The sequence below is a fragment of the Lissotriton vulgaris genome, chromosome 5 (genome assembly GCF_964263255.1).
Source record: "Lissotriton vulgaris chromosome 5, aLisVul1.2, whole genome shotgun sequence".
Taxonomy (NCBI): Eukaryota; Metazoa; Chordata; class Amphibia; order Caudata; family Salamandridae; genus Lissotriton; species Lissotriton vulgaris.
This window is the reverse complement of record NC_141693.1, coordinates 1,284,289,621-1,284,314,354: the sequence shown is the minus strand read 5'-3', so window position 1 is coordinate 1,284,314,354 and position 24,734 is coordinate 1,284,289,621.

The following is a 24,734-nucleotide window of genomic DNA, read 5'->3' as shown; positions in this document are numbered from 1 at the left end:
GTTTTAAGAGTTTTCAGAGAAGTGATGTAACAATTCCAGTAAGGGAAGGTAAATAAGCACCACCTAAGTGTACTCCAGCACATTATATGGAAATGTATGTGCGGTTGCATACATATTTGTTGCTTTGTTAATGGTGCAAGATCACTGAAAAAGAAGGTTGTTTGAGTTGTACAAGATATGATGCATTTGAATTGAGAATCAATAAAATATTTAGGGAAAAGCTATATGAGATGAAGCCACCACCTAGGCCCATACAGTACAAAGTACTAAATGTTTGGGAGAAAACAGCACATATTAAGGAAAGAGAGGAATACCAGACTAGAACTAATAAAGCAGTGCATACATAATTATGCAGATGCTCGATGGATAGTCAAGGGACTGGACTGTACCCAGCCATTACTACAAAAAACCTGAGAAAACGAATACAGCGCAGGGAAATGAAGATGAAAAAGATGAAAGAAATCATATTGCCATAGTGACTCAGAGGATGCCATTTTGGATGCATTGTGATCCGCACATCCACCACCTCTTGTGGCCCCTGTAATAAACACTGAGGTTGCTTTGACATCTAGTGCAACAGTGGTTACAGCCCTGTTGGCCCGAATGTGATTCAGATCGAACAATCATTACAGATGACACAGCCTATTGTACAACCTGTTATATCTAATGTTGTGCCTGCCCGAGTTGGGAATGATCCTGCAGTGACGTCTCCAGGTGTTACCGCTTGTTAGAACCGGCTGTCTCTAGTTGGCAGAGGTATACACTTCTGACAAATAGGGACACACCTTTTCTAGTCAGGGCAAGGGGATCACACCCTTCGATAACCCCTGCTCACCCCCTTGGTAGCTTGGCAGAGCAGACAGGCTTATCTCAGAGGCTGTGTGTTAAGCATTTATGACCACATACAGTAATAAAGTGAATACACTACAAATGGACACGAGACAGTAGTATTATAAAAATAAGTATTTTTATATAAGGCTTAGCACAAGACCAAATAACGACAAAAATGTACACAATCTTAATAAATACTCTGAGAAGGGAAAAATAGTTCAAGGTAGTTTCTTCTTTGGGACAAAGTCTTTCGTATCAACAGCAAATCTTCTTCTTGGAAACACAGTTCTTAGCAACAGGGTAACCCACACGGGGGCTACACGACGTTGAAGCAAAGTTAATCCAAAGGTTCGGCGTCGACTGCGAGGAGCGCTACGTCGAGCCCGGAGTCACACGGACTCCCAACAACACAGTACCTTTGGAAAATGAAGCACACGATGATCAGCGGCGTCGAGTAATCCGGCGTTGCGTCTTCGGTGTCGATCAGGCCTCAGCAGGCGTCGTCGTCGATGATGCGGTTGCACAGAGTGAGCAGCGCTCACGGCGTCGAGAGGGCACGAGGGCGATGCGATCAGCAGCGGTGCAGACACGAGGTCCCTTGGAGCTGGAGCCGAACTCACTACTCACTGGCGTTGCTGCTGGCGTCGATCGGGCCCGGCGGCCGGCGTCGAGGAAGCGGGACACTTGAGCCGTCACTCACGGTGTCGAGCTGGATTCGGCGACGTCCGTCGGCGTCGAGGTTGCTGGCTCTTTCAGAGGTGCCGGATTCACAGGTTCCAGCAAATAGCACTTTAAGCAGATGAAGTCCTTTAGCCCTGTGACTTCAGCAGGAGACTGGCACTCTTCCAGTCCTTGGAGATTTTCTAGCAAGCATGAGAGTACACACACAGTTCCTCTCTCCTGGTTCCTTGGCAAAAATAAAGAAGCACTGCAGGATTCCCCCCAGCAAACAGCACACTGGCAGAAGGGGTAGGCAAGTCCTCAGATCAGCAGGCCTCTTGTCCTTGGTTACAGGGTTCCTTGTCAGAAGTGATCTGATTACATGGTTCAGGGGTCCTTCTCTTATACACCTTTTCGGCTTTGATCCCTTTGTCCATGCAGGGGAATTTCCCAACATCCTGGGTCTGTTGTGGGTGGAGCCAGGCAGAAGCACCTGGCCTATTCACTGCGCAGGGCTGGGTCCTCAGACGCCCAGCAGGAGGTGGAGCCAGCATTGACACTGGCAGGAGCAGAGCTATCGGCCTCCTGGCAAGAGGTGGGGCTAGGATCGTCCATGGCAGGCACAGAGCCATCAGCCGCTTGGCAGGAGGTGGAGCCATCATTGTATCAGGCAGGGCAGGCTATCAGCAACTACTCTCCCTCTACTCTCAATGCAAATGTCCCACTCATCCCACACTGAGTCATCCAGACCTGTGGAGCCACCCAACTCCTGTCACACACTCGCAAGACCAGCAGAAACCAGATATGGTTGGACAAGAAAATAGACACTTTCTAAAAGTGCTATTTTCAAACCCAGAGTCCAAAAACCATCCACACCAACGGATGCGTAATTAAACCCCGAGTTCAGGGATACCAAACTCGACATTGCACCATGCTCCCCGAGCCAGCTAGGATCTTAGCATTAATAATCCCGGCGGCCCATTCTAACTAATGGAGAGCAGGCTACCTCGCAATAGTGAAGAACGAAGATGGCTGTAATTCACTATTAGGACATGCCAACTTGGTCAGGCGTGTCCTACCTTATACTTACAATGCACCCTGCCCGTGGGCCTACCATAGGGATGACGAACATGAAGTCAAGGGAAGGTTGGAGGGGCTGACAAGTAGGTATACTTGCGCAGCCGGCGTGAAAGTACCAGACTGCACGTGGGTCTCGCAATGACCGACCCGTAGACATTCTTTTACGAGGCCGCTCCTGTGGGTGGCACAACACGTGCTGCAAGCCCACGAGCGGCATTTGTATTTACAAGCCCCGGCACTCCTGGTGCACTAGACTAGGGACTGACAGTAAACCAAATAAGCCAAACATGGATACAATAGATACATCAATTTAACATAGGGAGCACTTGCGCTGTGGCACTGATCAGCAGTGGCACAGCGCCCAAAGCATATACCAGCAAAACATCGTAAAACAGTGGAGGCAAACAGAAATAATGGAGGAGAGACTCAAGCCAATGATGCCAGGTCTAACACCGCTTCTTTTGTAACTATACCAACATCTTTTGCTAAGGTTATAACAGATCAGCCATTAGAGATTCACACAACAGCTGCCCTGATTAACATTGTTACAAATGCATTAGTTCAAAGAACTGTTGGAGCAGCACCCCGACATTGCAGAATTTGCAAGTTGTGCAATCTTAACACAGACTGTTTAGTTATTGAGGGAAGAGAGAAGGATTGTCTTTACTACACCAATAACACAGGGTGAGGCTAACCTATTTGAAGATGGGATTTATCCCCCATAGTTTTAAGAAACTGCAAAGAATAAAAAAAGTAGGAAATGCAGAAAATCAGGTTCCCGCTGCACAATGGACCGAGAAGGAAAGACTGCTAATTGTTCAGAGGTTAAGAATAGAGTGAGAAGAAATAATCAGAGGATGTTTAGATCTTGAGTATGTGAATTAATGCCAAGAAAAAAAAGATTTTATAACTGAGCAAAGAAATTGCTAAGCGCAGAGTAGCTACTCAAGTTAAATTAACTGAATTAGACTGAAAATAGAAAGTCGATCTTTCAAAAAGTGCTCTACTGCAGAAAAGTTTCAGGGTAAAATTTGATAATAAAGGTTTTGAGACACTGCATTTTTCAGGAATAAGATTGTACATTACTGAATTAGTAAAATGTATTTATAAATGGAGTGATTTTGAGAGATTAAAGAGCACATGGGCAATGAAGCATGAGAAGAAAAAAGAAACAACAGAGGCAGTTGAAGCAAATAATAAGCCACAGTCAGGTTCCCTAGATGAAGTAGAAGCCTTGGCTTTTCCATTTAGAGAAATACCTGGTGGAGGATATGTTCAAGTACCTTTGAGCAGAGGTGATTTTACATCATTTACAAATAATTTTCCAAATTTGAGAGAGAAGCATGTACAGTGATATACACAGGTCGACATATTTGTAAAACTTTTAAAAATGGGGCGGACTGATTTGAATACATTCTTTGACATTGTAGTGTCAAGTGATTTGTGGGCCGATTGTAAAATTGCTGTGGAATGGCCACATGCAGCACCAACAAGAAATGCCCACACTAATGCACCATCTCCTATGGTTATGAATAAATACAATTGGGTGATTAAACTACTGAAAGGCAAAGCTCCTCTATAAAATATTGATTGGGTAAAAAGAAAAAAAGCTCACAAGAGCCAAAAGAATCATTGAATGACTAATATGAGCGATTGCTTCAAGTGTTTCAACAAAACAGGGAAAGAGAACATCTTGACAAAAGTAATATTTGATTTTTTTGAGTTGCAGTTTGCTTTTGGATTAAGATCAGTATGCACATCCAACAGAGTGTGATTTGCTAGCAGACAAAACCGTTAGATGAGGCTCTGAGGTTGCAAAATATTGAAGTCACAAACAATAGATGAATAAGAAAATTCTCAAGCAGAAGTGCATGCTTGCCTAGACGAGATTGGCTCAGAAAGGTTTTACAGAATCAGTCATTGGCAGGAAACCAGAGTGGGATGCATGGTGTTGGTTTGCAGACTCAAGGTGTTCAGGGAAGAGTTGGTATTTCACAGAGTAGAGTCAGAAGTGTTCCGATTGATCCAAATTCTGGTATGCATGTTATTATGCTGAAGTCTTGGGGGAGCTTGAGGTACCGACGGAGAGTGCGGGGCCTCATAGAACCTGAGCAAGGTCCAGGTGAGGTGAGGTTAATTCCCCTACCATGAAGGAAATCGTACTTCCTAATTGACATGGAGGGTTAATGTCTTCGGTTGTTACAGGTTGTATCGTACTCAACCGTTTTACTTACTTTTTCCACTCTGGTGGTGGTGGTGTTTCTTTTGTGTTTCCTTATCACTAAGTGCAACTATTGAAAGAACAGAGGCCCTGACGAATGCCAAGGGATGAAATGCCCGTTAGGCAGAAACATGTTGGCCCGTTATAAGACAGATATTTGTTGACTATCTCTCTTGCACTGTTCTAGGTTTTTAATTAGGAAGTGTTGTTCGGCCGCAGAATAAAGTTGTTAGTAGGAGGACACACCATCCTATTTTAAAGTCACTATTTTTGTTGCACTATTATTCATTCAACCATCAAAGATCAGTCATCATTGACTGTTCATTTGTGTTGGTGGACCAAATCCTTTACCAGCAACAAATGGTGTGGCGCTTGATGTCCCAATGATCAGGAGACTAGCCTAACTCACACCTGGGTTTGGCCAGATGATAGGACTGATCACCAAGTCAATTTGATGGTAACCCATTGCTAAATGTTCTGGATTTGTTGACCATTTGTGAATGATCTGTACTGTGTTGGTTTTTCCTATACACATAGTGTTCACCTTCTGTTGAAATACGCTGTCTCCATGTGATTCAAACACTCCGAGATTCTGGTAATTCGGATTGACAGCGCAGCTACATAATTAGGCTGTTAGACCCCCTGTGTTTTTGTGTTATACATATATAAGGAGCTGGGGATAATAATCAGGCAGGGTCTTTAAACCTTATATCCCTTGGACCCTCTCGTAATGGTTTGTTGTTGATTAATATCCACCATTGAAATAACTTCATATTTCACCATATTAATTCACCACTAATCCTTTCTAGGCTCCCTGAATAGCGTGCGTCAACAAGCGCTATATAAATACACACCTTTGTCCTCCTCTATCCTTCTGCTATCATTCCAAATCCAAATAACTGACTAACCTATCCACCACTTAAAATGTACTTGCACGTTTCACTATACTAATTCAACACTAATCCTCTATGGGTGCCAGAGTAGCGTGGTACTCGCCGAAAAAGCGCTTTGACGCTTCATCAGGGGTAGTAAGCGCTATATAAATGCAATTACAATACAATACAATGGGATTTTACGGAAAAAGATATCAGACTTATAAAAGGTGTAGAACCACAGTGAAAGCGAATGCTGCATATTCGAAAACACCAACATACAATTTGATCCCAGAAACAGTTGCACTAATAACACCGGTAATTGAAGATATGTTGAGAAAAGGGATTCTAAAAGAGATTGTTGGAAGCCCTTGTAACTCTTTGATCATGGTAAATACCAAATTGTGCAAGACCTTCGAAAGATTAACAGCATTGTTTTCCCATGTTCTCCTGTGGTACTGAATCGAGCCACCATACTTTTCCAAATTCCATGCACTGTTTAATGGTTTACTCTTTTAGACTTGTGTCAGGCCTTCTTTTCTGTTCCATTGCATGAGAACAGCCAATTGTAGTTCTCTTTTGTGTTCCGAGACACTATTTTGGCAAGATGCAGAGTTCCACAAGGGTATACAGAGAGTCGGACTGACTAAAGGGAGAACAACGGTCTAAAGAGTGTGACAGAAATTACCTATATTGGAGCACTTACAGTTCACCAGTTATACATAACTTGTCCAATCCCAGGCTAGAGTAAGGTTTCCATCAGCCCACCCATTTGGCGGAACTTTGTCATCTGGAGAACCAGGAGAGAAGGGTCACATATAGCCAAGGTAGTACAAAGGCTAAATGTACAAAAGTACTGGACCTCCTACTCTCTGGATGGCTCAGCCTCTATGTTTATCCAAGGTATATAAGGACCGGTGAAGTGCAGTGCAAGTGATAAGTGCGAGTGTGGTAAAAATGACTAGAAGGACAAAAAATATGTTTATTGGGGATTGTCCTAATGCCATCTAATAAAAACCGCCTGATAGTTTGGGAATTTTTTTTACTATCATTTGGCTAGGAGTGAGGTCAACATGTTTCAGCCGAGAGGGTCAATGACCCGGCTTTCTTCAGGACCGATATACAGAGAGTCGGACAATATTTAATCAGATCTTGACAAAGAATCCTGAATCTTTGCAGATGCCTTACAGATGAATTCTTGTGCAGTATATCGATATCCTGCTTGTGGCACGAGATACACGAGAAGCTTGTAAACAGGATACAATTGCATTGCTAAATCACTTGGCTGAGAATGGACATAGAGTGTCTCCTGGTAAACTGCAATACTATCGAAAAGAAGTCCAGTAATTGGGACATATCATTGAGAAAAGAAAGAGAAAGGTGTCAAAGGAAAGAGTAAAGACTATCCTCCAGATTAACCCATCCAGAACACAGAGAGAAGTCTGAAAGTTTTGGGAAATCGATGGGTACTGTAGACAGAGGATACCAAATGTTTTTCCCTTGTAGCTAATCCTTTTGTGAGGCTGACACACGAAGATGTGCCTGATTTGCTTCCATGGGACAGCAATTACTTAAAAGCTTTTCCTAGCGCTGAGAGAAAGTCTCTGCCCTGGGAATGCCTGATTTTAGTCAAATGTTCATATTGTTTTGCAGTGAGACAGAGGGCTGCAATCTTACTCAGATGCATGGAGATCCATGAAGGCCTGTGGCTTTTATTTTTTACTGCCCTTGACGCTGGACTTGCTGGCTGCCCTAAATCGGTAGCTGTGGTCGGTGTCAGTGTTGAGAATTTGAGAGGTGTGAGAACATAGTGATGGGACATCCCTTAACTGTTGTAGTTCCACACTCTGTAGAAATAGACCATATTTGCAGAGTGTCAATGTGGCTTTGGTGTGGCCCATGATTTCGGACTATTATGGTCACAAAGAGGTTTCATGATCTCTTCTGGTACACCCATTTGAAATGGGGAACATGTGAGGAAACTGTTTGAGGCATTGCAAATGGCAAAAGAAGCAGCAATGAATAACTGTGCGGCTCACAGAAGTGGCAATGGATATGTCATATTTGGAAACAGATATGCGAACTAAGTTGCACAGTATTGTGCACTTGTGGTCTGCACATTTAACAGGCCTACTCAAATAAATCTGAAGAGGACACTGTTTTTTTCAATGTTATAGTCAGTAGTTAATACATGGCAAGAGCTAAAGAGATTGCAGGGGAATGTTTCAGAAGCACAACAGCAGGTTTGAATCAGAGCAGAATTTGAGAAAAATGCAAATGAAATATGTATGTCTGCAGATGGCAGACCAGTGTTACTAGACACTTTATTGTTTCCTATGAGTTGACATTTCTAAGGCCCAAAACATCTAAAAAGAGTTGCAACCATGAGATTATTCCAATGGAATTGGTTTAACCCTAGATTTAGGATGCTTGCAGAAGAACTGTCAATGTGTGACATGTCAACAGATGAACATAGGGAAAAGATCACCAGTAACAGATGCTTTATGCAGCATTCGATATCAAGCAGGGATTACACTGTAGTTATAGACCAGAAGACTCTGGAATTGTTAAACAGATGAATGGAGCCATAAAGTTCTGATTGGCAAAAGTTTGTGTGTCCACATTACTGAATTTGCCAGATGCTTTGCCTTTGGTATTGATGAGTCTCCGAAGTATTCCTGATCGGAAGACAGGGTTATCTCCTCATGGGATATTGATTGGGCACAAAATGAGACTGCCTGTTGTTCCTGTGAATACACTTTTGAACATCACAGATGAAATGATACTTGATTACTGCAAGGGATTGGCTAATGTCCTGTGTTCTGTCTCTCAGCAGGGTGAAGCTGCTACCTTAAATCTGCATCAAGAACAGTGCCACGATCCCAGTCCTGGTGACTGGGTGTTGATCAAGAAATATGTGTGGAGGTCTTGCTTGGCACCATGATGGAAAGGCCCCTTCCAGGTGATTCTCATAACAAACACTGATTTTAAGTGTGCCGGGGTACCAAACTGGGTATATGCATCACACTCAGGTCCAAATCAAGTATTGCTTAAGCCAGAACCAATAGCACTGGTGACAGAATCACAGCAAGCTGGGCGATTGCAAGGAGCAATACCGCAAGAGACACAACAGCAAGAAGACGAATGGGGTGAAGAACTAAAAACAGTCACATCAATCCAGGTTCCTGTGATTTCACAAAGTTGCATTAAAGTTTCTGAAGAAGAAGAAACTAGATCTCAACCTGAGAGAACAGTTGAGACAATACCAGAACAATCAGATGAACTGGGTGAAGGGACACGTACTGGATTAAGAAGAGTCACCCCCAATGCTGAATGGCCACAAACTTATGGTCAAAGGAAATTGAGATTAAGTGTGTCAATTGATCACATACCACCCACTATTGAAGATCAAAAAAGAGTGAGAGTGCCTTTTCATAGGTATTCTGTACCTGAATGGATATACTACACAAATCAAGTGCTGAATGTATTATTATTTTATTTATTTTATTTTATTTTAATTATTTATATAGCGCAGCTGATACCTTGCAGGCTTCCTGGCGCTGGAAAATACTTTACTGAAGAAGAAACCGAAGTATGTAAAGGCGGGGAGGTCTAAGGGAAAAGCCAGGTCTTGATGCACTTCCTAAATGGAAGAAGTTGAGGGATCTGGCGTATGTCAATGGGCAGGCTGTTCCATAATTTGGCAGCTGCGACCCTAAAGGATCTACCCCCAGTTCTGGCTTTGTTGTATCTGGGCACCCCTACCAGATAAGCCGAGGATGATCGCAGATCTCTGGTAGGAGTATACCACCGAAACAGGGCTTGCAGGGGCCTGGGCCCGAGTCCATGCAGAGCCTTGAATACAATGCAAAGGGACTTGAAAGCCACCCGCTGCTTTAGGGGTAGCCAGTGCAGTTCGGCCAGTGCCGCTGTGGCCGAAGACCTTCTCGACCAGCCAAGAGCCAGCTTGGCCGCGGCTGATTGAATTCGTTGCAGCCGGTCCAATAACGTGACAGGGGACTCAAGGAGCAGGGCGTTGCAGTAGTCAAGGCGACTCAGAATCGTACACCTGACTACCAACGCCCGAGCTTGTGCAGGGAGAAGTGGCATAATTTTTCGCAGGGAGCGTAGCAGAGCCGTGCAGATCCCCACTGTTTTTGCCACCTGGGTTTCCATACTCAGCTTGTTATTGAGCATGACCCCCAGGTTGCGGACCGAGGAGACAGGTTTAGGTTTCTCCCTTGTCTCAGGAGGCCAGAAGTCATTCGGGAACTGGCGAGATAGAGTGGTGCCAGCACAAAACAGAACCTCTGTTTTGGAGGCGTTGAATTGAAGGGAGTTCCTATGGAGCCATCCAGCCGTTTCTCTAAGACACTCATGGAAGGAGGTCAGAGAGATGGAGTCTTCTCCTTCCCAGGAGAGAATGAGCTGGGTGTCGTCTGCGTAATTAATTGTTTTTAACCCGAATGACTTAATTAATGTGATCAGTGGTTTAAGGTACACATTAAAAAGGATGGGACTAATGGAAGATCCCTGGGGAACTCCCTGTGGCACAGGTGAGAAGGCGGATTGGAATGGGGGGAGGGAGACAGCCAGTCTCCTGTCCTGCAGGTAAGAGTGAAACCAAAGCAAAGCTGTGCCTTCCACACCAGCTTCCCTGAGTCTCAGCAGCAGCGTCCTGTGGTTGACCGTATCGAATGCGGCAGACAGGTCCAGCAGTATTAGTGCTACTGGCTGGCCCCTGTCTGCACGCATGCGAAGATCCTCCATGGCTGTTAAAACCGCAGTTTCGGTGCCGTGGGCAGGGCGGAAACCGAACTGGAGATCGTCTAGAAGGTTGTTCTGCTCAAGATGAATGGAAAGGCAGGAACTGACCCATCGTTCCACTACTTTCACAGGGAAAGGCAGTAGGGAGATGGGTCGATAGTTAGAGAGACAATCTGGGCTCAGGGAGGGTTTCTTCAAGAGCGGAGTGACAAGCGCCTGTTTCCACGGAGTTGGGACGTAGCCACATTGCAGAGACTGGTTGCATATTTGGCGCAGGATGCCAAAAAGTTCTGTTCCAGAGCTTTTCCAAATTTTTGGAGGCAGAGGGTCGAGCGGGGAACCCGAGGTGATTCCGAGCGCCAGGTTTTCAAACTCGGGCTCAGAGATCTTGGAGAATTCTCGCAGTCTAGCCGTCAAGCTGGAGGATCGAGGCGACAAGTCATGAGGGCTAGTGCTGGCTCCCTGAGTGTTGGCATCTCCCAGTGAGGGGGGGTCTTCAAGTTTTGAATAATGATATTGATTTTATTAATGAAAAAAGTTGCCAGATTATCACAAAGGGCTTGGGTGGGAGGCTGCGTCGACGTGGCACAGTCTGGGTGAGTTAGATTTCTAAGTATCTGAAAAATACTTTTTGAACTGTTGGTGGCGTTGGTAATAGTAGAACAGTAGTATTTAGCCTTTTCTTGGACAATGGCAGTTCTGTACGCCCGAAGGTTGTCTTTCCAGAGAGTTTTATTGGAGTCGAGATAGCCTTGCCTCCACTTTCTCTCTGATTGTCTGCAGGCCAGCTTAAGGGCTCTCAATGAGTCGTTAAACCAAGGGGCGGCTGCTCTTCTCCTTGGTTTGCATTTTTTCAGAGGGACGAGACGCTCTGAGGTATTGGTGATCTTGGTGCAGAAGGACATGTAGTTGTCCTCCACCGACCGGGCGGTGGAGAAGCTGTCTTCCACCTCGAATACGGGGCCGGCCAGTCTCCGTTTATCTAAGGCTTTCCAATCTCTGTATACTGAGTGACGGTTTGTTGGCTCTGCCGCTGGCTATGTGAAATTTGATAAGCGCATGGTCGGTCCAGCACATAGGCAGGATGTCGCTCAGGAAAACTAACTGGGGGGAGGAAAAAATTAGATCGAGCTGATTTCCAGCCGAGTGTGTGGGTTTACTGACCAGTTGAGAGAGTCCCATGCCTTCGCAGGAGAGTAGGAGATTGTTTAGAGCAGAGTCCAGACTGCCATTGGGCCAAAGGTTAAAATCACCCAGAACAATCAACTTGTTGTGGGAAGTGAATGTATCAGTGGAAGATTTGATTGACCTGAGATCCAAACTGACTGAGCCACCATGACGTCACACTAAAAACAAATTGGGGCCAAGCTACTTGAAAAGATTTTTGAAAAGAAACAAAATGATTGAGATAGAATGCAAAAAGACTGAAATATATATATTATTTTTTTTAAGAAGATTCCATATGGCCAAGGCTACTGTAGAAGAATAGGAATAGCACACTCAGAAGAAGACAGAGTGGGGTTAGGGATGACTATACAAAGAGTATTGTAAATAAAGCTGAAAGAACTAACTGCAAATGAAAAACTCAAGAAGTTGCTTTACGAAGATCTGAACTGAACTGTTGAATTATTGCTGCTATATTTTTCCCAAACAATCAGACTACAGACAAACATGTTTTCTAAACAGGGCCAGTTGCAAGAATATTATGAGTATTACATTTTTAATAGCAGTGCTAGTGATCATAACAATATTGATAGAAATGTATCTCACACCAAAGAAAGAGAAAATTATGTCTACACTTGCTCCAATGACATCAACACACACACAACAGTTTATAAAAAATTGAAGGCATCATCTGTGAATTACATGAAAGAAGATTACACAACACCTGTTTATTCTAGCTTAGTTTAAGAATATACACAGGCACTAGACGTAAAGGATTGCAACATCTGTGCAGATTTACCTTCATCAGTTGCAGAAGAAGTAGTGACCTATGATCGCACAACTTTGTCATACACAATCACATTTAGTATTTTGCTTAGCTTAGTGTATAGGTGAGAACACTTTGAATTGTTTTACTCAATTATGACATAATTCTTTCCAGAGTTCCATGGAAGACAAGCATGAATTTACACCCACAGGCAAAAGATATGGAATTTGTTTCCATGCCTATAGACACTGTTAAGGCCTATAAACATAATTCAGCCTGTTTAATGAGCCCCTTAGTGAAAGTATTCATAATGACATTTCACATAGTAAAACTCACTAAAATCAAAACAGTTGAAGTTCCTTAAATTCTTTATCAAACTCCCCTAGTCTGCTCCCCCTTCCTATCATCTTTTATTCCCCCCACAAAAGCAGAGGCTATCTTGCTGCCTGAAGACCCCTTCTTTATTGGACTAGAGTTTGGTCCAGCCAAGAATTAGACTTGTACAGATTGATTGTCCTTGAAATTAGGAGCCTTGATGCAGCAACAAGATTAAGTAGTCAGTCATTTTAAGGACTGGCTTGTAAAGCTGGGTTGGCACTCCTTTTATGTCTCTTCAGGACGTATCACCTGCAATTTCAAGACAGTTTACTAGAATTTCATACTGGACAAGTGGTACCACACAATTAATCCGGGCTCCTTATCACTTCTGTATCTGTTCTGTAACCCTGTCCCTAATTTTGAAGGTTACCTTGACGAGATTACTCCCCCAACAGTAGAAAGCCTATATTTCAAATACTGTTTTGGCATTATGTGTTTGGGGGCCTTTGCCTGTAACTGGTTGCAGAATTGCTCCATGATGTTAGCTTGCAAACTAAGGGGCCTCGATCATGAGGACATTGGCCACTTTATGTTCTTTTGTCCACTTTATCTGCACCCTAGTAGCAAATGGATCCACGCCCTTTGCCTCACCTCGGGTATTGTCAGATTACGGTAGGATCCTTACAACTGATCTCTCAAGGCGTATTGTTTTTGCCATCAGAGGAAATCTCCTTGAGGCATGTCCTATATGATCCATGCACTTTCTAACAGATCCTAAGTGTCCATTTTAATTTCTTGGGTCATATTTGTTCAGTGCATCTTTTCTGAGACATGTATAATGCCAGGTATCCCGCTGAGCTCAAATACTATACCCTTGAACGTCATTGATCTTAAAAGGTCAGGATTCCGCAGATAGGTTGATTCTCTCCTATTTATTTCTGCACATTTCCTAAGCTCCGGCTCATTGTTATGTGACTTGTTGAGACCCTGACCTTGCTGCTTACAGTGGCTTTAATGGGTGGCTGGCACTTTTTAAGTGCACTGCAATTGCTTAGAGTTAACAACATAATTGTAGGAGCACATAGTGGCCTGGCATCAAGAGTTTTGTCCTCCTCTCTTACCTTTGTACTTGAGTTTATAACCCATCCAGCCACTGTGTATGAGTGCGTATCCCCCATTGATGTTGACATTAGCCGTGTACTGCTCTGAAATGCTTTGTGTAACTTGGGTGACAATTGCAAAACTATTTTAATTTCTGTGTCCTTTTTAGACTATGTCCTATGAACCATGCAACCACTGTTTTATGTTGATATGTCACTATGCACCATATTCTAATGCCCTCCCCCTTTTTTGTCTGCTATAGCATTTTACTACTTAACTCCATGGCTGCTATGCGTTTTCCCCCTCTGTGCTGCAAATTGTTCTTTTTCATTGTTTTATGACGAGCTGGGCTCGTCATCAGTGTTTGAGGAGGCTACACCATGACGAGCCCAGCTCGTCATGAGTGTGGAAGGGGTTAAATCTGTGGTTTTTAATTACTGTAATATATATTGACTCATATCTACCACCAAATTTGTGTTCTGTATTTATCTTGTACTTTTATGGCCTATGGCTGAAATAGAGTTTTACTACTACTAACTACTGGCAGATATTTCCGGAGCAATCATACCACCAGTGGGAGTTATACTGAATAAAGAGAAGCTTTGAAAACTTTCAATGGTTGTTGACAAGTTGGCAACCTGTACTTCTGGAGCTTTATTAGTTCTTATTACAGAATTAGTGGCTAATAGATCAATGGTTTTACAAAATCACCTAGCATCCGACATTCTACTCACAGAAAAGGCAGAGTCTACAAGATACTTAAAGTTCAGTATTGATGCTCATATATTTCAGATGAGAGTTAGAAAATTCTAGAATTTGCAAAGAACTTTTCTGATCTGAAAAATTAATTAGAACCGTAAGAAACTGCTGGGATTTTAGAATATTTTGGCAAAGGAATTTCTGTTATCGGCAACTGCTGTGCTGTCACTGGAGAAAGAATTCTGAAGGCAATATGTTTACCAGTATTAATAGCAAGGGTTTTGTTTATTAACCTTATTTGTTTTTCACAAGAGTTGTAAGTATTATTTTGATTGAAGAAAGAACAGATAGAGTAAGAAACAGATAAAGAAAATATTATAATTAAATAATCGCATCAATCGAGAATATAAGAAGTTAAAGAAATCAGATAATTTGAAAAGAAAGTGCGAAAACACAACTGAGGATGAGAGTGAACTCTAAAGATTCATTTGTAAAGAAAATGTGATGGTTAGATAACCGTGAGGGTGGGAATTAGGGTAGTATGTAGTAATATCGAGAAAATAATACAGCTTAAAAGAAATGTGCAGATTTGCGTGTAGGCATTCATGAAAAGTAAGAGGCATAATGGTTCTAGGCAACCATATTTACACATATACTCCATTTTCTCATTTCAATGACATCCTGGGAAGCAAAGGAGAAGAAATGAAAAAGGTCTTTACACTTTGTTATATACAATTAAATCTTTTTGGGGTTGTATACTTTAGTTTTCTGCTGATGCTCATCCTGCTTCACATACAATTCTTTAAGCTCCCTGATAGCTTTTCGTTCTATTCAGGCTCCTGGACTTATTTTTAGTTACAAGGGCACTTATTATTACCTTCTTTCTAAGCCTTTGTTTATAGTATATGGGACAGCAGTATTTTTATATTTCTCATGGAAATAACCTCTCTAGACCTTAACAATACCCTCTGCACAGACAGAGACTTGAGAAACTTGCAAGCCTCAGGGCCTAATAACTGTATTCTTCAAGTGGCTCACTCCACATGTTAGTGGTCTTACTCAATCGAATGGCCTTTCTAATGTTCTACTACTCAGGGGCCACCTGCAGAAATGTTAGCTCTAAATCACCAGAAGCTATGCAAATAAGTATAATAATGTATTTATGAAAATACATTTATAAAGGATTGTATGACAAATATGGAAAGTGGATGGACCCTGAGTGGTCGAACATTTGAAGGTTGAACGACTACTCAATTGAGCATGGCCACTAACATGCGGTTCCTTCATAAGAAATATGATGAATATTGAAAGCAGGCTTGTCAAAGGATGTATAAGTTGAGATATCATTTGAATCCCGGGCTGGTATGTTATGGACACTATTCCTGGATGTTTCATGCATGCATTGGGATTTCTATTCTGTACATATGAGGTGGAAGAGGGGAACAATACTTGGGCAGAGGGTTAGAAGGAACACATGTAGAAGGGGAGATGTGATTTTGTAGTTGAAGTTCTTGATCTGGATGGGCACACATGGAAGAGTTGTTGCTTGAGAAGGAGGCTTTCTGGTGCTTTGTGAGGAACAGGTTTGATGGAGCTTAAAAGATATGTTATCAATGGAAATTCCAGATTCTAGGAATGTATTAACTAAATGGTTGATGCCTTCTCTTTCCCTCCCTTATTTTATGGTTTGAACCTCCTGTGTTTACTGCTGTGAATACGTACCCCACTGTAGACCTCAATCTTGACCATGCCTCTAGAAAGCTGAGAATTTTGTAATATTAACATGTGTAATATTAACAGGTGCCAATAACAAACCCTACTTTGCATTCTTGAGTTGGGTTGTGCAAAATTCTTGCAATTTCCTTTTGCATGATTATGTGAAAATTCAAAAAAATTGAACACAATAATGTGAAATGCAAATATGGCATGTAGGAATACATTTTAGTGCAAAATATGTCCTCCCTTACATTTTAGACACAAGGGGACACATAGTGCAAAACACCCAAGTACTGTTCATGACAGCCACTTATATTGTGTTCTGTCAGATTGTTTTGGTGCTGCCGTGATACAATTTTTACCTGACTGTGCTTGGAAGTGTAATGTGAAATGGGGGAAATTATGTCAGATTACACTTGCGTAACAAAAATGTTGGCTTAGTCTAACCTTCAGCACTGCAACTCTTGTGCTTCTGGGTTTGAACACTTAGGTGTGAGAAATTTGATGCAACCATTTTACTCTTGGGCGCATCTGAGCATGCTCCAGATTAGCCATTGTGCATGGCCACCAGCAAGGATGTAGATGGCATCCTCGAATGAGAGGAAAGTGTGATTGTGAAAGAAAAAGCAGCATGTGTATATAGAGGATTTGTTTATAGATGAAAACATTATATTGCTTTGGAAGGTAACTTCGTGCTAAACATCCTCTGTGACAGCCAAAAGAGAGATTGTGCAAGTAGAGTCAGACTGGGGGGGAACATCCACTACAACACAGTCATTACAACGAGCTACATTTACAACGCAACGGTTACAATGCAACTGCCTTTACATCACATGCCATTACAATGCATGCCATCACAATGCATGTCACTACAATGCATGCCATTACAACGCATACCATTACAACGTATGCCATTGCAACACATTATAAGTTAAGTAATGGAGATTTTTTTAGTATTAGGGTGGGTTTGGGTTTTGGGGTACATGGGAATAGTGATGTTTAACCCTACACTATCCAACACTTTCCCTACTGTTGCACTCACTGCAATGGAAATAGTAATTTTTACCCCTGCACTAACCAACACTTACCCTACTATTGCCCTAAAAGTATTATGTGTTGTTATGGTATGTGTTGTAATGTTATGCGTTGTAATGAAATGCGTTGTAATGGTAGTTTTAAAAAATGCATTGTAATGGTATGCGTTATAAAATCATGCAATGTAATGGTAGTTGCGAAGCAAATACCGCATTGTAAAAGTATGCGTTGTATTTGCATGTGTTGTAACGCCTTATATTCGACTGAGGGAATAATATATAAGGCAATAAAAGCATTTAGAGGTGCATGGGAGCATTAGCCACACTTCGCACATAACTACCAGGAACAGATGGACATTAGAAAATGATGTAGAGAATAGCAAACAGCGATTTGCTAAATAGCAATAATATTGTGGTCAGGGACTGAGAACATAATTCATGCTGTTTATCCGTAGAGGTCGTGCAAGTGAATTAGCAGAGATTACTCTAGCAGTAAATGAAATGAGCCCCAATTAGCACTGAGATAGAATGAGCCTTTAGCTCATGGTATGAAATTCCCATTAGACAAGTGAGAGAAGCACATTGGACAGCCGCTACAAAGGAGGTGGGGAGAATGGGGCTCACTGGCGCCTTTTCTGTAACACAGATCTACCCAGTAGGACGAAGCCTGCTACTGACAACATTATCCATATGTTGCCCTCCAGTGACATGCAACCAAGGGCTTAGATCGATTCTGTAGTGATACATAATCACCCAATTTTTATAGAGACAAATGATCAGTGGTATGTGCCACTGGGGACGCCTCTGTCTGTACTGTAGATAATATATTTATTGTTGTGGCATATTTGATTATGAGAGATACTACTTAGCTTACTAAACACTTGAAATCAAAAAATCATTCAGAGTAGAACATAAGGCGATGCAGAAGATGAATCTGGTCTGCCTACTCACACTGACATCTGGAACATCTGGAGCCATTATGATAACCCTATTTATATGGCCTACATGGCCGTTGATACATCCAGAAAATTGTCTTATAATTCTGTGCTTAATGGTTGGTGGACAGGAAAGATTGAAAGCCTCACTCCAAAAATTGGTTACTCCAATTCTGTTACACCACTATTGGTAGCATATTGATCCAATCAGTATATTGCATATTACATCACCAGGTTGATGTTCATTAGACAGAAGCTATATCGTTCTATCCTCATAGCGCTGTTATTACAGGCAGACTCACCTGTTGAACCTTCCCCTTCAAGGACCAGATAGCAAGGCAGGGAATACCAATAAAGCATAGCAAAATAACTTTATTGTATATTGTTAGACCTGACACCATTTGCATGGTTCTCCCTTTCACTTTTTACTGTTGCTGCTTATGTTTTTGCTGGTTTTAGATGCTTTTGGGCACTGTGCCACTGCTTTTCAGTGCTGTAGGAGAGTAGGCACCCATAAGATGTATTGGGATTGTGAGAAGTTGGCCTGATATGCAGTGCTCACTATTCTAGTGATCACTATGTATCAGTCCAAACAACCCTTATTGATGATTGGTTGTAAGTTAGTCAACCTGTTAGACCAGCTATCCTAGTAGCGTGGACAAGAGCAGTCTTTAGGCTAAACTCTAGAGGGCGTGTTAAGCCATCTGTTATACCATCACATATACGCCTTGAACACCAAGTGAAAGGACACCACACAAGTTGTTATGAAAATAAAAGGATATTTATTTAGAACACAACAACCCTGGACTCTTTATGAGGACAGGGTGCTAAGCACAATACAAAGCTCTTATAGAATTTCTGTAAGTCTCACAATTTACACAAATGCCCGAGGGGCACGGAAAACCATATACTACAAAAGTGGAATGCAAAATACTAGCAGGTAAGTAACTAGTCTCAAAGGCTTTAGGATCACTAGGACTGGACTACTGAACCTTCAGATTACGACCAGGAGGCCTAGGGAGATCGGGTGCAGAGTGTGCACTCTCACGCGGGATGCGGGACAAAGTCTATGGATGCAAGATTTCGTAAAGTTAGTGTTATCGGACGAATCCGACTAGGTAGAGCTGAAACGAAAAAGGATCTGGACACTTAGATAGTTAAGCTATGCTGGAGCACCGAAATGCTCAGGTTACCTAGCCCAGGGGCTGCGGCTGCATAGGGCTGAAAAGATGTCGGGAATCCTCGTTGCAGTCTATGGAGCCTGAAAGAAGAAGTTGCTGGCAGGCGACCAGTGATGAAGTTCGATGTGATCCAAGCCTGGATCGATGATGGAGGATACCTGTAAGCAGAGGGGACCAAGTTCTGAATCACTAGCCAGTGATTAGATGGGCACCAGGATGGCACCGGACGAAGTCACCAGGTGAGTGGGCGACGCTGGGCTCTGCAGTCTCTCGGACCAGGAGGCGTTGTCGGCGACCAGGATGGAGGTGCGAACTGTCCCACGAAGGTATCTGCTGTCGACGTCGCTGGACCCAGGATTGGGGCAACAAGTCTTGGCAAATGCAAGCCCACGCGGTGGACTCAAAATGGCGTCTGGAGTGGACCAGGAGGGTCCGAGGAAGGTCCCCTTCAGGAGGCGACTAGGGCCAGTCTAGAGGAGCTAGACCAGCGGTGAAACAAACGTAGGACGTCGTCTGGAGGGTCACTAGCCAATGGGCAAGTGACTGGACAACGTGGTAAGCGACACAGAAGCAAAAGGGCCCCACGCAGATCTGGAGGATGCTGGGGGGCTGATCTTCGGTGCTCGTGCTGCTTGGGGTTGGGGCTTCTCTTACCTCAGTGCACCCACTCGAGGGTCCCTCGGTGGTCGTGCTAGGTCAGTGTCGTGCTGGTTCTGATGGTCGCCGGGTCCTCTGGTCTCGTCGCACCTACGGTTCTCAGCTGTGTTGTAGAGGCAGGTTGAGGTCAGAGAGGGCAGGGAGTCCGGGTCTCATCATGCTGGGTCAGTCTGGTTCCGGAGGAAGGACGTTTCAGCAAACCGCAAAAGACTTAGTTGGTGCCTGCTGCTGCAGGGTGACTACTCCTTAGTCACAAGGGAGAAATCTTGAGAAGAAGTCTTGAGTTCCTTTCGTAGAAAGTAGTTTCAGGATTCAAAGATGATCTAATTTGGAAGGGTCCCCGCTCCCACCTTTATACTAAAGAAAGGGGCTGGTACGGGACTAGGTCCTGCCCATGGGTGGGACCAGGAAGGGGGGTGGTTACAACCCTCTCCCATGCCGGACTTTCCCCAGCTCAGGGGCTGGTGTGCCCCTGGAACTGGTTCTAGCCGGCAGATGCATAGTGAGCACCGGGGTGCCACTTGCAGTCACCTTCCTATTCAGCCCTGCCTACCCAGGATACACAAAACCCTGTCTGGGATGGTGCTAGCACCGCCCCTGACAGGAAACCCTTTGTCCAAGCTCTCCTCGCTGGAAGGACTCCCAGCAGCAGGAGGTCAGACTTGTGTCTGTGGTGGCAGCATCCATTTTGTGATGCTGAGGCTCGAGTTAACTTTAACCAGGGTTCACAGTTACCTACATGTCGTGTCCCACTAGAAGGGTGGAATGCTAACCCCGTTGCCAGAATTGGCGAGGGGTTAGTATTCCAATTCGTATGACACCTTACTCGACATGTTTTGATAAAGCTATACCAGAGTTGGCATATAACCGCGAGGATTATAATGCACTTAAGAGTATATGGTATGCGTTATCATGGAACAGCTATTAGGACTTGGTTCCGCAAGCTGCAAACGGGCTCAGCTCATGCCAGAGCACCATCTCACCTGATTCCAAGCACTCTGCCTTCAGGATTGTTAAGGCCTGCCATAGGAGTGACTGATAGGAATACAGGTGTCCATTTTAGGGTTAGATAGAGGTATACTATATCTAAAGCAAAGGGTGATTACACCACCTTGCCCCAGCTTTCGTGCAGCCAGTTGTGTCAGATTTAGATGGCCAGCCAGGGGTGGCATAATACATGCTGCAGCCCCTGGTAGGCCCTGGGTACACCTATGCCCTGAGTTACAGGGTCTGATAAGGTGGCCCAGTACCAATTGGTAAATGCACCTAAGGTACATGGAATCCATTTTACAGAGAGCAGTAGGCCTGGGGCCCTGAATAGCAGGGTCCCAGGTCAACTAAGTCGGAAAACCAGCAAAACACCAGGCAAAAAGTTGGGGGCAACCATAGTCAGGTATCCACCTTCCTACAGGGATGATGGATGATGGACTCCTGAATTCAGAGAGTAGAGACCCCAAGCCTTGTGCAGCCAGGAGGTTGGTTATACCTTTGATATTCAGTGGCTTCCTATTGACACTAGCCCATTATATCCCTTTAGCAGGAAACCTGGGCCAAAACAAGACTTGGGACAGAATTGTCCCTCACTTTCATTGGCCCCACATGTCAGAAGACACCAAGGAGTTTTGTAGCTCCTTTGTCACCTGTCAAGCCAGTGGTAAGGCAGGTGGTGCAACAAAGACCCCCCTGATACCACTACCTCTGGTGGGGGTTCTATTTGAGAGGGTAGGGATTGACATTGTTGGTCCCATGGATCCTCAAACAGCATCTGGGTACAGGTTTATCCTAGTGGTGGTGGACCATGACACTAGGTACCCAGAAGCAATTCCCCTTAGGACCACTACAGCAGCTGTGGTGGCAAGAGCCCTCTTGGGAGTGTTCTCAAGAGTGAGTTCCCCTAAGGAGGTCGTCTCTGACAAAGGTGCAAACTTTATGTATAGCTACTTGACTGCAATGTGGAAAAGTGTGGAGTGAACTACACATTAACCACACCCTATCACTCACAATGCAATGGTTTAGTTCAAAGATTCAACCAAACCTTAAAGGGTATGATCAAGGGTCTCCCAGAAAAGCTTAGGTGGAGATGGGACATCCTACTACCTTGCCTTTTATTTGCATACAGGGAGGTTCCTCAGAAGGGGCTTAGCTACAGCCCTTTTGAACTTCTGTTTGGGCATCCTGTAAGAGGACCATTGTGTCTTGTGAAGGAGGGATGGGAGTTACCTCTCAAACCCCCTAAACAGGACATAGTAGACTATGTACTTGGTCTCCGCTCCAGGATGGCTGAGTATATGAAAAAGGCAACTAAAAACCTTGAGGCTAGCCAGGAATTACAGAAAGCCTGGCATGACCAAAAGGCTGTATTCACTGGTTACCAGCCAGGACAGAAAGTGTGGGTGTTAGGGCCTGTGGCCCCAGCAGCCCTCCAAGACAAGAGGAGTGGTCCCAATACAATTGTTGAACAGAAGGGAGAGGTTACCTATTTGGTAGAACTTGGAACGCCCAGGAACACCCATAGGGTGCTTCATGTCAACAGACTGAAACCATATGTTGACAGGGCAGACATGGGCTTGCTCATGGCTATTGATGAGGGACAGGGGGTGATCCTTTCCCTGACCTGCTCTCACAGAACCCTAATGATGGGTCAGTAGATGGTGTAGCTTTGGCAGGCAGCCTCACTAGCCAGCAGAAAACTGATTGTAGACAGGTGCTCAACCAGTGCAGACATATGTTCTCTCTGACTCCAAGTCAGACTACCTGGTGCACTCATGAAGTGGACACTGTGGACAGTCTGCCTGTTACAAATAAGATTAACAGGCAACCTGATCATGTCAGGGACTGTATCAGGACTAAAGTACAGAGAATTTTGGATTTTGGTAGTCATTGACCCCTCAGATAGCCCTTTGGCTAGTCCAGTGGTCTTGGTATGAAAACCTCACACTCAGGGTGGTAAGAGAGAGATGAGGTTTTGTGTTGACTACAGGGGTCTCAATGCAGTCATTGGGACTGATGCCCACCCAATCGCAAGAGCAGATGAGCTTATAGATATGTTGGCCTCAGCTAAATTTCTGAGCACATTTGATCTTACAGCTGGCTATTGGCAGGCCAGACAAGCTGATAATGCAAAGCCAAAGACAGCATTTTCAACCCCTAGTGGGCACTATCAATTTGTGGGAATGCCCTTTGGTCTGAAGAATGCACTTGCCACTTTTCAAAGGTTGGTGAACAAAGTCCTATAGTGCAGCATATCTAGATTATATTTCTGTCTTTAGCTCCACCAGGGACGATCACCTGGTCCACCTGAGAAATGTTTTGGAGGCCCTGCAGAAAGCAGGCCTAACTATCAAGGTTACTAAGTGCCAGATAGGGCAGAGTCAGGTTGTGTACCTGGGCCACCATGGCAGAGTCAGGATGTGTACCTGGGCCACCTTGTAGGTGGAGGCCAGGTTTAACCATTGCAGAGCAAAATCCAGATCATCATGGAATGGGTTGCTCCAACTACGCAGACTCAGGTCAGAGCTTTCTTGGGAATGACTGGGTACTACAGGAGATTTGTCAAGGGGTATGGTTCCATTGTGACACCCCTAAATGAATTAATTTCTAAAAGAATGCCTAAGAACGTTCAGTGGACAGTTAGCTGTCAAAAGGCATTTGATGACCTGAAGCAGGCCATGTGCACTGCACCAATTCTGAAAAGTCCTAACCACTCTAAAGAATTCATTGACCAAACAGATGCATCTGAGTTGGGGGTAGGGGCTGTGCTATCACAATTGAATGATGAATGTCAGGACCTGCCAGTAGCTTTTATTAGCAGTAGGCTGACCCCTATAGAGAAACGTTGGTTAGCTATTGAGAGGGAGGCCTTTGCTGTCGTTTGGACTCTGAAGAAGCTGAGGCCCTACTTGTTTGGCCCTCACTTCACTGTTCAGACTGACCATAAGACCCTCTTATGGCTAAAACAGAAGAAGGGTGAAAACCCCAACCTTTTGAGGTGGTCCATTTCCCTACAGGGGATGGACTATACAGTGGAACATAGACCTGGGAGTAAACATGCCAACGCAGATGGACTCTCCAGATATTTCCACTTAGAACATGAAGACTCAACTGGTCAAGGTTAGTTTCATTTCCCTGCATTGGGGGTGGGGGTTGTGTAGGAGAGTAGGATCTGCTTACTATGGTTACCCCCACTTTTTGCTGGTGTTTCACTGTTTCTCGACTTTAGTCTGGCTGGGGCCCTGCTATTTAGGGCCCCAGCCTAGCTGCTTCCTCTTTAAAATGATTGCATGTACTTTAGGTCCACTCCAGATTGGTTACTGGGTTACCTTTGTGAGTCTCTAGTATGTGGTACCTTAGGTACCAAGGGCATAGGTACCCCAGAGGCCTACCAGGGGTTGAAGCATGTATTATGCCACCCCTGGGAAGCCTTCCAAAATAGCACCAAAAGTCTGCTACTGCAGCCTGGGTAAGTTGGTGCATGAACCCCTTACTAAGATATAGGTTACCTATATCTACCTTTAATCACTGACACATATAAACCTATAACTCACTCCTATGGCAGGCCTTATCAATCTTGAAGGCAAAGTGCTTGGTTTTGTGTGAGAGGGTTCCCCTGCATGAGCTGAGCTCCTCTGCTGCTTTCGGAGCTTATTCTCTGAAGCTGTTCTGTGATGCAGCTAGACCATATACTCTTAAGTGCATTATAACCTCGCTGTAAATGCTAACTTTGGAATGGCTG